General features: G+C 41.7%; 1 pseudogene; it reads right to left on the reverse strand.

Moving 5' to 3' along the window:
• LOC136620181 (protein polybromo-1-like) overlaps positions 1–15,541 on the reverse strand; it is a 73,681-nt pseudogene that overhangs the window by 19,851 nt on the left and 38,289 nt on the right.

A 15,541-nucleotide genomic window follows, 5' to 3' on the forward strand; every position in this document is an offset into this window, starting at 1 on the left:
TTCTCTAAAATTCCTCTCCAAAGCAGACTGCGCCCTCATAGTGGATCGCCTCGGGAAAGGCTGCTAAATTCCTTATCTGATAATATCATTACTGTAAATGGCTCCCTATATCCATGATTCACTAACATTTAACCAGTAAACTGAAGAAAGTGTATGAAATAAGGTCAAGTGGAATATGCAAAAGATTGTGATCTATAGGTAACCATGTAAATCCATTACGTATTTTAGTTGTCACGCTGGTCATTGTATTCTTGCTCTAATGAGACATCTCCCGTAACCGGCAGCCAATGGCTTCAGGACACGACTATCGGTTTCCTTCTGTGTCGTTTGGGGCTTCACCAACGATGGCCAAGTATATTTACCCAATATCATTTGACAATATTTCAGTAAAGCATAAGATAACAGTAGCCATTACCTATACATGAGAGGACAATGCAAATATATTCCATCCACTGACTAGGGAACACAACACCAATACTTCAGTCACATTAATAATGTCTAGTAACAAGTGCACAAAGTGCAAGTAAAGCCATGTACTCCTGTAATGTCCGCATGATCATGGATCGTCTACCTGAGGCTAGTGTCATCTGCTGGTTAATCATTCCCATTGGTGTTGGTGGAGGCACGACTCCCATTAGAGCTCCCACAGGAGTGCCAGCTCTGGGGGAAGAGTTCTGCTGCTGCTGTTGCTGCTGCGCTGCACGTTCCCTTTCTTGCTGCTCCGCTACTTTGGCAGCACGTTCTGTAAGAAGCAAATATATGTATATAATCAATGACGTCTTATATCCCAAGTCTAAAGCCAAAATCCAGTCGCTGTACCTGTGCAAACAATGAAGGGGACCACAGCCTCTTCATTGTACTAATCGCCAGGGGTCGGACCCACAAGTACCCCAAGTACAGGCCATCAATACTTCAAGGGGCTTTCCCGCAGACACTTATCACCTATCCAAAGGTCATTGTGCACTGCCTTGTGCCGTACACGTAAATCTTGCAGCCTGTACCCAGCTGTACCCGTATATCTTTGTGCAAGCTACTAAGCAAACTAAGCTTTTATGTATTTTTTACATCTTTTGCTATCAACAATGAATTAGGAGCTTGTGGTAAAAGCCATTATTGTATAATACCCTAGACAAAAAATGTAAATACTTGAAGGAGTTTTCAGACTACCTGAGACTTCTTCACAACCACTTTGTACTTTCCGGTTGCTAATCGTTTTCTGATTCACACATGCTACTCCTCAACTTTGCAATTGGGTTTTAGACTCTATTTCTTACAGGGGTCACAGCACAAAATTAAAATCAATGTCCTAAGACCCCCCGGGGGCCTCTGCGCCATACTATCATGTACCGCAACCGCATCCATGAGTCCTATTCAAGTACCTTACTGTTCTTTCAATATAGGACGCTAGAACAGAGGTATAGCGCTAGGTCAATGTTTTTGACTACAACATGTTTTTGGGTAGGTAAGATATATTTAACCCCTTAACGCTTCAGGACATACAGTTACGTCCTGGATGTTTGGGGTTTGTATAGAAGGGATCGGGGGTCGATCCTGCTCCATACAATGCAGATGCTGACTCTTACAGCAGACATCTGTCCACAACAGCTCCGATAAGTAGCGCTGCTGATCGGAGCTGTTAATCCTGTAAATGCCACCATCAATTCTAACAGCTTGATAGAATGCCTGCCAGATCACGGTATAATGTAATGCTATGGGATTTCATCATACTGCAGGAGTGATCAAATCATCGAAATTCTTGTCCCCTATGGGAACTGTAAAAGTCTGAGCTATCAATGTAACACATTATTTACCCCGCACGGTAAATGTTAAATAAAAATAAAATCTATGCCAGAATTGCGCTTTTTTGGTCACACCGTCTCCAAGAAAAATGTAATAAAAAGCTATCAAAAAGTTGTATGTACTCCAAAATGGTACCCATAGAAACTACAGGACGTCCCTCAAAAAATGTGCCCTCGCACAACCGTGTTGACAGAAAAAGACAAAAAAGTTAGGACTATCAGAAGATGGTGGCAGAAAATGTAAAAAAAAAAAAAATAGAATATCTTTGGAAAAAAATAATACTACAGCAAACAAAAGAAAAAAAACCCCATAAATTTGGTATCAAAATAATTGTGCTGACCCATAGAATAAAGTGATATCATTTTTGTTGCAGGATGTATGCTGTAGAAACAAGGCACACCCAAAGATGACGGAATTAGTTTTTTTTTCCATCTCACTCCACTTAGAATTTTTAAAAGGTTTTTCAGTACATTATACGGTACATTACATAGTGCCATTGAAAAATACAACTCCTCTCGCAAAAAAACAAGCCCTCATACAGCGTCTTTGTTTCCCTGAAAATAAGACACCGTCTTATATGAATTTTTGCCTAAAAAAAAAGGCACAGTGTCTTATTTTCAGGGGGTGTCTAATACTTACCCAGCCGCCGGCATCTGTGTCCCTCGCATTGGTCCCTGCGCTGCTGCAGTTCTCAGCGCTGACAGGATTCTTTTCACTTGGTAACAGGGCTTTAAATAACCCAGCTCCAGTAAGCGCTGTGATTGGTTCTTTGAGGGCTGGCTCTAATTGTCTGGCACTCGATCCAATCACAGCGCTTACTGGAGGCAGGGGATTCAAAGCGCCGTCAACAGAAGATAATCCTGTCAGCGCTGAGAACTGCAGCAGTGTAGGGACCAGAGCGAGGGACACAGACGCCAGCGGCTGAGTGAGTATAAGCAATGAGGTAAAAAAAGCAATACTCACCTAGCCGCTGGTATCTGTGTCCCTCGCCCTGGTCCCCACGCTGCTGCAGTTCTCAGTGCTGACAAGATTCTCTTCTGGTGACGGGGCTTTGAGTACCCCGCCTCCAGCAAGCGCTGTGATTGGATTAAGTGCCAGCCAATCAAAGCAGCTGCTGGATGAACCAACACTGAATGGCTGTGAATAATCAACCGCCGGCTTCGATTGGCTGCCGTTTGATCCAATCACAGCGCTCTCTTCCCGGAGGCGGGGGATTAAAGCCCAGTCACCAGAAGAAAATCCTGTCAGCGCTGAGGACTGCAGCCTGCTGCAACGCCGAAGAGCACCGCGAGGGACACGGATGCCAATGACTAGGTGAGTATTTATTTTTACTTTTTTTTTTTGAACCTAGTATAGCTAGGGCTTATTTTCGGGGAAGGCTTATATTTAACAACATCCTGATAAAAAAAGGTGGGGCGCATTTTCCAGGGAAAGGGGCGACAGGGACGGTACGTCAATGAATAAATAAAAATAGTTATGGTCTTCTAAAAGGGGGTAAGCAAAAACAAAAATGAAAGGGGAGGGGGTGCGCGTCTTTAAGGGCTTGATAATTAAGGGCTTGAATGCATTAGTAAACAGGTCAGGGATATCAGAGATTATGATGGCACCTCCTTGTGTTGATTAAATCTATAGCATGGATGTCTGCACAGGTGGATTCTGAAGGGAGGTCGAGATGGAATCAGATCCATATTTTACCTTCATAATCGGCTTTCTTTGTGGCCTCAAGGTTCCTCCACTCAGTTCCTACTAATCTGCTAAGTTCACCAAAAGAGTAGTCTGGATGTTGAGCTTTTATAACTGCCCTCATTTCACTACTGAAAAGGATATAACCGCTCATGTTAATCTTCCTCTTGCCTCCTTCTTTCTTAGTGCTGTTCTTGACAGATTTTGGTGTTGACTAAAATGGAGAAAACGTTAGATATTTTGTTCAAAATGTTCTAAAAAGTAACCCGACTCTTTATATATAAATAGAAAATAAGAATTTAGAATTACTGAAACCCAGTGGAAAAGCCTTTTCTTTGGTGGCTGTTGCCAACACCAGACAATCTTAGGCTAGATCTGTGGTTAGAGAGTGGACAGTTTCGGTATGGTTCTATGTTAGATGAGATCTAGGAAATGGAGACACATAAAGGAAAAAAAAGCAACAAGCTAGGAAGACATTCAGCAGATCTGCAAGCACAGCCACGACAAAGCAGCAATACCACGCAATCGGCCCTCCCACCCCAGAAAGAAGAGATTACTAGTCATCTAAATACCGGAAAACAATAGTGGGCCTGACCTTGGCTCTCAAAATTTACCTTTCCGTTGTCTAACAACTGTTTGGGTAATTTGCTATCCACTGTCTCCCCTGGTTCGCCATCTTTCGTTTGTTTGTCACTGGGTGTCTCAGTGGGTTCTGCCTCTGTTAGGGTTCCCCCTTGCGTCAATGAGGGAGGGGAGGGCAGCCTGACTCCTGGCGTCAGGTCGTCGGTACATCGGGGGGAGCTTGGTTGTGGTTGTGCGGTGGCCTGATTTAGTGTTTTAAAACACCAATTGTAAAAGGATTAACAAAAAAAAATTCTGCATTTGTAAGAAAATAAAAAACTCTACGTTCAGACAGGGAATTGCATGAGCGATGACACAACATGTATGTACGTGGTATTGCTGCTTTTCTTTATTCAGTCCAAGCGGCAAAGCCTCTGCAACAAACATGGAGCCCCAACTTATAATGCCATGAGCAAAAAGCACCCTGCTAATGACAGCGCATCACACGGAAAATGGAAAAGCCTTTTTACTTCATTAGTTGTACAGAATGATAGACTATCTGGACCAAAGTGGTTTTCACTTGGATTTTTTTTAATCCATCCACCAAAACCAAATCTGGTATAATGTACCTTTCCAGCTGTGTTACTACAAGAAACTAAAAAGTTCACGACTACTTCAGAGGCACTTTTGTATTGAGGCGTTAGTGGCTCTCCACTCCGGGGTCCTGAATGGTGGGGACTCTGCTAACAAGCAGTGACACTCACTATGGTGGACTCGGGCTATTCATCTAATTGGCCACATCTATAACTCTATAGGTCACCCACTAGGGAGATTCTCTAGAAGTTTGGTAAAGTAAACTGCTGCAGATAACTTGATGAGCCGGATCGGGATAATCAGCCAATTTTAGCAGAGCTCTTACATAGAAGAGGTGTCTGTGGAGAGACTAGCCCATTAAATCAAGGAGGCCTGCAGAGAGAAAAACTGGGAAAATGTAGAATGCAAGTCAAATAATGGTCGAACATATAGTGTTATTCTCCATGTACACACTGCAGCTTATTCTGAAAAGTCATCTGAAAGTGCAAATATGCTTTAAGCTATCTCTCGGGGTACCATGGTAGCTAAATCAAGACAGGATGTCCATGCACAGAAGAGTTACTCTACTGATGCTACCACGGCAATCTTAGGGCAAAGCATAATATGCACCAGTATAGTCAGATCAGAAGGAGAACTAAAAAGTATATATTGGTCATAATTTTTGAGCTATAGTTACACAAGTACAGAACCCCATTAAAACAAAAAATGGTAAATCCCACTTAAACAATTCTAGTCATAAGCGTTGTCCATTTTCAGTGTGAGCACTACAGACAAACAATAAACATGTTACCTGCACAATGAGTTAACAGGGGGAATAAAACATAGAACCATATCACTTCCAATATTTAATGTTAAAGGGGTTGTCTCATGAAAGCATGTGGGGTTATATACTTCTGTATGGCCATATGAATGCACTTTGTAATATACATTGTGCATTAATTATGAGCCATACAGAAGTTATTCACTTACCTGCTCCGTTGCTGGCGTCCCCGCCTCCATGGATCCATCTAAAATCGCCTCTTATGGCGATTTTAGACGCGCTTGCGCTGTGCGGTCTTCTGTCTTCTGAATGGGGCGGCTCTCCTCGTAGCTCCGCCCCATCAAGTGTGCCGATTCCAGCCAATCAGGAGGCTGGAATCGGCAATGGACTGCACAGTGAAGATCCCGGCGGCCATCTTACTAAGGTAAGTAAGAAGAAGGAAGAAGTCGCCGCAGCGCAGGGATTCGGGTAAGTACTACCCGTTTTTTTTTTTTTAACACATGCATCGGGTTTATCTCGCGCTGAACGGGGGGGCTATTGAATTAAAAAAAAAACCGTTTCGGCGTGAGACAACCCCTTTAAGTCCACTTTATGGCCCTGGGGGATAAAGATAAGTTAAACCTGGTCTGAAGTTTTGGTTGTATGGTATCTGGACATTACATAAAGTGCAAGCCTGATGAGGGCTGTATGTACTTCTCAACAACATAAACCCATCAACACTGCTTGGGTACAGAGTAGATTAGTGTATTCTCCCAGACTAGCTTTACTTTACTTGTTGAGGAGTGTATTGCATGAGATCTAATTCACCAGACAAGGGGGTTTGAAGTTGTGGAAGACTTGGGGCGTCCAACATCTCTCCATCATCATCTCCCATATCTTCAATGTCATCATCACCACCTTCCAATTCTGCAAATTTTGCCTCCAAATCTTGGATCTTTTTTTTCCAAGAGTGGAGATGGCTCTTTTTGAGGAACAATAGGTTTCCTAAGAAAACAAGCAGAATTGCAATTATACAGATTTGCCATCAATCCCTACTATTTCTACCTATTATACCTTAACAAATACCCCTTTCTAGGTGTTAAGATTCAGCACCAGGTTCATGTAAGTGTCTCCTTACTTGCACCTACCTATTATGAAAAGAGTCAAATCAAACAGGTAGAAATATATGACATCTAAAATTAGTGCCACTTGCACAAACACTAATAAAGCTGGATACAATGCTCCAATTCCCCCTATACCAGCACTTACAATCACTATTGGAAACAGGACCAATGGACTGTAAATAATCCTTGCCTCCTAGAAGCACCAGATCCCCTGAACTAGTGCTGGTCCCTCAGTAACTACATGGAATGGCGGGAGGATGCTTCTAGTAGCTACCAGTGGGATTAGATGGAAAATATAACAATTATAACCATTCAGCTCTTGGCATTTAAAGGGCCACTCCGGTGATTTTAATTATTCATTCATTATGCAGCTATCCCCCAAGTATATATAAGTGAGCTAGTATTACCTTAGTCAGTTATTCCTTTCTGTCCGAAACTCCTGGCCCTTTTTATCTCAGGTGGTCATGTGATCTATATTCTGACCAGCTCTGATCTACTTGGGCTTAAGTGCTCAGTTTTTTAGTCAGGCTGTGTGATGCTATTACATGGACTATCACTGATACTGCTTACAGGGGGACACGGATACACTGATCACAGTTACTGATGATGATCACACAGTTATAATAAAGGAGATGACAGCTCATCCTCTGACTGTATATTATGGTCTGCAGCTTATTTAGGTGAATGCAGAATGTAATAATACAGTCTAAAGCTGCTTATGCAATGCTCTGCTGATGTATCATGGGATTGATGTGAAAGTAAAAGTCTACACTGCATGGAAAGGATTACAATTCTACATAGGAAACCTCCAGAGTGGACAGGCAATCAGGTGAGGGGGGCAGAGATGGAAAAATGTATTTTCACCGAAGTAGTCCTTTAATTGCTAATTACATCACTCCCTCACAGCCAAGGTAGTAGATGATGCACCAGCTGAACATGACCATGGTCCATTCAGGACCAGAATGATACACGATCCCAGTTTGATTCTAATGTCAAATTCATAATCCCTTGATCGTTTTCCTTTGTGAAGTCAATAGCAGTTTCAGGTAATGGCAATTTTTATTTTATTATTTGGGTTGATTATGAGATTTTTGGTTATTACTTTCTTCTGACTAGTTTAGTTGAATAAAAAAAAAAATGAGTAGGGTCCATTACACTACTAGATGTCAGAAACGCTCTTTTCTCCTTAGGGAGAGCAACTATAAACTAAGTGAGGAGACTCAAATGGCCACGCACGCTCCTCTGGGTAATATGCAAATAAGGGAGATGGAATAAATCCTCCACAGTGCCACCTATTGAAAGGCAGCATTCCTTCGAGTCAAAGTGGGACTTTTTATACAAGTCTTCTTACAATGACTGGGAATCAAAATTTGATTCCCAGTCATTGTAAGAAGACTTGTATAAAAAGTCCCACTTTGACTCGAAGGAATGCTGCCTTTCAATAGGTGGCACTGTGGAGGATTTATTCCATCTCCCTTAACTACTAGATGTAAACCACCAGATAACATTACTACTACTGGGGTCATAGCGAATGGTGACCCAATGCTTTGAGGTTTGATCCTCCTACATTTGTGTTTGTAGCCTGAAACCATTACAGGAATTCTGGGCGCCAGATCAAGGGGGTTTCATGGTAATGAAATATTTGACATTCTGACATCTACCAATGCTCACTTCAAATCTACCCAGCAACAAAGTTATAGTTGTATTTTACCTGAAATGATAGATTTCATCATCCACAACCTTGGCGGACAGGGAAAACCTATTAAACCCTTTAAATCTCTTCATTTGCTTGTCACTCTCGTTATAGCGACTCTCACACAGTAGTACATCATTTTCAGGAATTTCAGTTGGACGACAAGACAGGAAATCCTTGAAAGATAAAACCGCGCACTTTCCTAGAAAAGGCAAGAAAACATTAGATACTCTTATTAATGAGGATTTTGATCCTGTGGCACCAAAATTATCAGTGCAACCAACAAGCAAATAGAAGTAAACAGACATTTATAATCCGGACCGGCCAAGACAAAGTGAATGACCATTATATTTTAAGAATTAAATAGTAAACCCCTAATTTTTTTCAGTTTTTTTTCCTTTTAATATGACCCACAACCCCCCCCAAAAAACAGCATGCCGATGACCAAGCTCTTCGCAGAAACAGCTGGGTTCAAACATTCCGGTTTCAGCTGTTAACCCATTAATTGCTGCTGTAAATGTTGACAGTGGCATTTAAAATGTCCTGATCAGGTTAGAAATGTCCCAAATGCCCCACCCCCACCATGAGATCACAGGGTGCTGTTGGGGTGTCATGGCAGCCAGGGGCCTTTTGAAGGTCTGCCATGATGGTTTGTCTATTATAAGTATAATGCAACGCCGTCGTATTGCAGTCTACTACATAAGCAATCACATAATCGCAAGTTCAAGTCCTCTGTTAAGACTAAAAGAAAAAAGCATTTTAAATTACAGAAAATAAATACCGTATTTTCCGGTGTATAAGACGACTGGGCATTTAAGACGACCCCGACTGTCGACTTATATGCCGGGAATACACTGTAGAAAAAAAATCAATACTCGCCTCCTGCAGGCTGTCGCTCCCTCCTCCACGCCGACAGAGCAAAGGGCTGTAGCAGTAAGGGATTAATATAATAAATGGCACTCGGGTCAGAACATGAGATCTCGTGCTCTGGGACTTGACGCGTTACTGGGAACCTTAAAACAAGAAGTTTGGACCTCGCTCCTGCAGGAAGTGACATCATCTGTATGCTGTTGAGCAGATTTTGTTGTTTTATTTTATTTTATTTTTTATTTAAAAGGGTAAATAGACTGACGGGGGAGGAATAGGTAAGCATAGAATTTTTTAAAATTGATTTTCAAAATAAAACAGACACTTGTGACAGATCCACTATCCTCAGGTGGGCCATCTCGTCTGTGTTTTACCCTGCAAGTCTCATCATAGGTTTCCAACTGCAGCTGGTCCATCCAAGGGCAGTGGAGAGTGTGTGTGGTCTTAAACTTTTCTTTGGCATTTTAAATGAGTAAGTCTGAGAAAGTAGCGGCGATGTTGTTGAAAGTGGAGCAGAGGGCCAGAGTCTAGGAATGAAGGCAGAACAGACACTAAGGAGGACACTAAGTAGGTTGACTATACATCAGAAAGGTATAGTCAAATTTTAGTTTAAAACTGGAAGACTGCGTTAAATCTCAACTTCTGATATAATGAAACTCTAGTACAAGTACCTGATTGTACCTAGAAAGCAGGCACACTCACCTAAAATGCAGGTCATGGGGCAGGTTTCTTCTAAGTTACTCGAGAACACTTCTTTCTTATAGAACATCTTGGTTGGCTCATGAATGGTCTCCTCGGGATGAATAAATATTGGGCCATAGAAATAGGCTGCTCCATCTCGAAGCCACATTTTTTTCGATTCTAAAAATGTAGAATATTACAAAATGTGATTAAAATCTTTTATGCCAAGTTCAGATTTGGAGATATAGAACAATTTACATGAAGGATAAACCTGCGTATTCGCCTTCAGAAATTTGTCTACCACCAAAACAAAGTGAATGTTTAACAATGTTTTGGTACATATGCTGGGACTAGCTCCATGGACTCTGACCAAACACCACATTTTCAACTGTTAAAGAGGTTGTACCACAATCACAAGTTATTCCCTGTCCACAGGATAAGTGATAACATGCTGATCGGTAGGGGTCTCACTGCTGAGACCCCCACAGATCCCGAGTACAGAGGCACAGCTTGTGAGAGAGGAAAATAATTATTGGAACTGTAGTCCTTTACATGGTAATTGTATGCAATGCAAGTCCTGCTAGTGAGTGTTCAGACATATCCTCTAGTTATTTTTCCTTTATAGTCATTGGAGAAGCCTTTTGGACACCTAACAGTTTTGCCCAAGAAAAGTACTATTCTAACAGCTGTATATCTGCCTAGCATGGGGCTACCACTGTGGTATTGGTCTCTTGACTTTTAAGTAAGACCAAAGCAGCAGCAGTAGCCCAGTTCTAGGCGGATGCAGAGCAGGTTGAAGAGAGAGTTGCATGTACTAATCTTGCAGTTGTCACTTCAGGTGTGCAGAGACCAGAAAACAAGCAGGGAGGGAGAAAGGATCTGTCAGTATCCAGCCTGTGTTTTAAAGGCTTCAGATCATCCCATAAAAGGAAGTAATATAGGCTTTTGACCATGTTATCAACCACACTTTTCAATCAGAGAACAAACTTGCTCTCTGATTGTCACACATGCAGGTCTTTTTTTATCCCCAGAAAAGGAGAGGTTAAATGAGCACCTGTTCATCTTTTCAACCTTCTGTACTTAAATAGGCTTTTATTAACTCTATAACCCAGTTACTTAACTTTTAAAGGAAAAAAAATATTTTTTTCTGTTACAGAATGTTTTATTAGTAAGAAAATAATAATAATTAATGCATCTGTATTGTCAAAAAATACAACTTGTGCTGCAAAATACAAGATCTCATGTAGCTACATATAATTACAAGATTTTTTAAAAAAAGTTATGACTGGTGGAACAAGATGGAAATATTTTTTTCTGGTCCTTAAAGTTAGCATTCACTACATCACTAAGGGCAGCATTTAAGGCAGACGAGTTATGTGCCAACTATATTTACTTGAGACATAAATTAAAATTCTACAAAAAAAAGTGGCATTTGCAGGAGGGATTTTTAAATTTCAAATATGACTGGTAAGCGGTTATAGCTTCTAATAAAAAATAAAATAAAATAAATGGGCTCAGGCTGATGGAGGACAAGATGACCGGACTCAGGCTCACGGATTTTGGCCATGTAATGCAAGCAGAGCCACTAGAAAAATCTATAATGCTTGGACTGATCAGCGACAAAAGAAGACGACCTGGCCGCTAAAGAATACAATGGCTTGATACCATCAAAGCTGATACTGGCATGAATATCAGACAACTGAAAGAAGCAGTGCAAAACGAAAAACACGGAGGGAGCTCGCCTTTAGGGTAGCGAATGACTAAACGGCTAACAATAATAATAAAAAAATGTATATAATTTAACAAAAGTTCAAAATTGCATACAGAACTACAACAATGGTCATTTTATCCACTTTACGCACCAGTGTGAAAACAGATTTCCTTACCTGCCCACCCTTGGCCTAACCAAGCCATGTGACTTTATAAACACACAATCTCCAACCTTCAGCCACATGTCGTTGTACCGAAGCTGCTCGTAATAGTGGCAACCAGGTTCCCCATTGGGCATATCAACAGGAACATCTTCCTTATCCTAGAAAGAAAAGAAAAATTGATCCATTGATGAGAAAGACTGAAAAAACGATAGCAGTTGTAATGAAACACATTTACACCAACTGAACACCAATGCAGAGGAAATCTAACCTTTTCCAAGCAGATCGTGATATCCTCGTCCTTTGTGTCCTCCATGTTTTCTGAGGCTGCATCTTCATCTACCTTATCTTTATGTGCAAATACCGAGGCCACTCTCACAACGGGCAGAGGAATGTCCCTGGGCCTGAAGCGCACGGAGCTGACCGGCATTGTCCACAACTTAATCTTCTTAAAGGATTTGGTTTTGGCAGAATACCGGGACTCGCACACGTACACATCTTCATCTCTGTTCAGTTAGAAAATGAACACAAATCAACAAACAGGTAATAAAACACTTGGAACCACAGAAACTCACGAGCAGCACCAGCTTAGACTTCGAACATGGATGAGACAATGGGGTAAATTTATAAAAATCAGTGTTTCTAATGCTAATCGTAAACTCTGCTGGCGTACAATATGCACATAGATTAAAAGGTGCACGCCTCTTCACATCTTAGGCGTTACTGACTCCTCCGTGCGCTTTCACAGAAATGTAGGACAGCTGGAGTACATTTCTGGCATAGTTAGTTTTTGGTATAAACTATCCCCTTCCCGCTCCAGGACGTACATTTACGTCCTGGAGCGTCGGGGTATGTATGCAGAGAGGTCGCGGGGGCGACCTCTCTGCATACAGCGCGGGCGTCAGCTGTTTACTACAATTGCAATTGCCGCGTTAGGCCGTTTGGCCGGTCGCGGCTATTAACCCTTTAAATGCCGCTGTCAGTTCTGACAGCGGCATTTAAAGCCCCTGAACACTGTTCGGGTGTCCCGTACGGCCCCCCCCCACGGTGAGATCAAGGGAGCCATGCAGGTGTCATGGCTGCCGGGGGCCTTCTGAAAGGGGAATGGCTTGATAGGCTGCCTGTCAGAACGCAGTATGACATAATGCTATAGCATTACGTCATACTGCAGGAGCGATCAAAGTATCGCACATTGTAGTCATTGTTAAAAGTAAAGGGAAAAAAAATACAGTTTTTTTAATTGTAAAAAAAATAATAAAATAAAAAGTTTAAATCCCCCCCTTTTGCAATATCTATAATTAAAAAGTCTAAATAATAAAATAAAAATACATATTTGATATCGCCGCGTCTGTAAAAGTGTGATCTATCAAAGTAGCGCATTATTTACCCCGCATGGTGAACGTCGTCCGAAAAAAAATAAAGAACGCCAGAAATGCACTTTTTCAGTCACCCTGCTCCCAGAAAAAACACAATAAAAAGCGATCAAAAAGTTGTATGTATTCCGAATTAGTACTAACGGAAGCTACAGAACATTCTGCAAAAAATGAGCCATCGCTGAACTACGTCGACGGAAAAATAAAAAAGTTATTGTGCACACAAGATGACCGCAAAAAAGAATTGAAAAAAATTAAACGTCTTTGAAGAAAAAAAGAATAAAATATTATAGTAAAAAAAAAAAATGTATACAGTTTGGCATCGTAGTAATCGTACCGGCCCATAGAATAAAGCTATCATGTCGCTTTTGTTGCAGGTAGTGCGCCGTTGAAACAAGACGCACTGAAAGATGATGGAATGTGTTTTTTTTATTTTTTATTTTACTCCACTTAGAATTTTTTAAAAGTTTTTCAGTACATTATTTGGTACATTAAATAGCACCATTGAAAAATACAACTTGTCCCACAAAAAGCAAGCCCTTATACAGCGACGTCGATGGATAAATAAAAGGGGTTATGATTTTTTTAAGGGGGGGAGGAAATAACGAAAATGGGGAAAAAAAGGGCCGCGTCACAAAGGGACTATACATAAATGTGTCGGTCTGGGGTGGCGACGCCCCTCCCAACAAGCCACACCTCCTTTTCAGGTAAGTGCTGCACTGAAAAAGCCACCACATTTTTGTACACGTGTGCCTTGCACCAAATTTTGCAACATTTTTACTCCAACCCCCCCCCCCCCCCCCCCCAAAAAAAAAACAGTGAGAACAACTCTTACCTTCACAAACATGATGACACATTTGCCAAGGATTTTATTTACAGGCACCTTGTTATAATAGTCACTCTTGAACACTTCCTTCTCTAAGAATTTACGAGTGGCGAGATGGAAGGTTTCATTGGGACGATAGAACCAACAGCCGTACAGCCACTTCTCACCTGCAAAATAAAAGGTGCCTTTTGTCCTTTTTGTACTTTGGTCACAACGTTTACAAGTATATTCCGTTTTTCTTAGAAGGCTTTGTAACCGTTAGTTTGATATGTAACCCAATTAGGGATGATTGGGCCTGGGTTAACATTTGGTCTGCAACAATGATAACAATTTAGTAAAATATTATCACATTTTTCAAACCCACTTTTTTTTTTTTTAACCACGTGTCCCCTTGTGCATGAAGCAACTTGCGTCAGCGAACAGACCAAGGCCTGTGACAGGCGGACATATTCAAGCCACATTTATGGGTCTGTAATCACGAACAAATATCCCAGCCTGACGGCGGGTCTCTTGATCCGAACTCCGAGCATCACAGGAACTTATGATGCTTGTAGCTCTGGTCAGGCCGGGACACTTGTCCGTCCTACGGGCACATATGTGCGGCCGGCATACGGTCATCTGTCACCAGGGTAAAGTTAACCATACACCAGAAAAAGCATCCGATGGTCGGATCAACGGACAATCTTATGTGTGTACATATGACCATTCCTTCCCCCAAGATTCTTTGACATCTTATGTAAAGTGGCATATTAGAGTTAAAGCTTGCCATACACATGACAATAAGTGAGGGCCGAACCCACGCTGGGCTGACCGCTGTCTTGTGTGTATGGCCAGCTTACCTGGGAAGCTGAAGCCACAGATGTTATGGCCTTACATCAATTACTATCAGTGCTTCCTAAAAGAGTCATTTTGATCATCTAGGTTTACTGAAAACGATGCATCCTCTTCATGTTACTTTTTTTCCTCTCTTATACAATATAATACAAAAATATACACAATATTATACAATAAAGGAAAGGCAAAGACTGAAATTCCTACCTGCATTGTCCTCCCAGAGGCGCTCAATGCAGACAATATGTGGCTGGAGGTTGGCCTCCGCGGGCTCCACATACACATAATCCCCAACGTGGTACATGCTGTTCTTAAAGCTGCAGTCTTGGCTGTAGGTTCGGTATTGTCCAGACTGGCCAGAACCTCCTCCAGGATCTTCACTCTTTTCTGCTTCTTAACAAAGGGGTTAAAAAAATAATAATACGAGTTTAAAGGGGGGTTTCCGCACATATATTATTGATGACATCCTCAGGATAGGTCATCAGAGGTTGGTTGGCTGGGGACTGCTGCTTAGGGTGATCTGATTGGGAATCAGCAGTCAGCGCCGCAATACGCAGAGGTCAAGCAGAAGCAGTTGGCTCTGACCTGTCTGGTGGCCAATGCTGGTAATTACAGGCGCAGTTCTTGTTGACTTTTAATTTAAGCTGAGCCTGCAATTATGAGCGCCGGCTGCTACAGAGCGGTTGGAGCCAGATGCTTACGCTCTAACCTCTATGTATGTGGCTCTAACAGTGGGCACCTGATCAGCCAGGGTACTGAGCAGGGAACCCCAGACGACCATTTATTGATGATCTGTTCAGAGGATAGTCCAGCAATATACACTCATTCTCAAAAAGTAATCCCTCCACTAGAAGTCGCTGAAATTGAATGAAACTTTCTCTGTGTGATTGTAATGTTG

This window comes from Eleutherodactylus coqui, chromosome 3 (assembly GCF_035609145.1).
Source record: "Eleutherodactylus coqui strain aEleCoq1 chromosome 3, aEleCoq1.hap1, whole genome shotgun sequence".
NCBI lineage: Eukaryota > Metazoa > Chordata > Amphibia > Anura > Eleutherodactylidae > Eleutherodactylus > Eleutherodactylus coqui.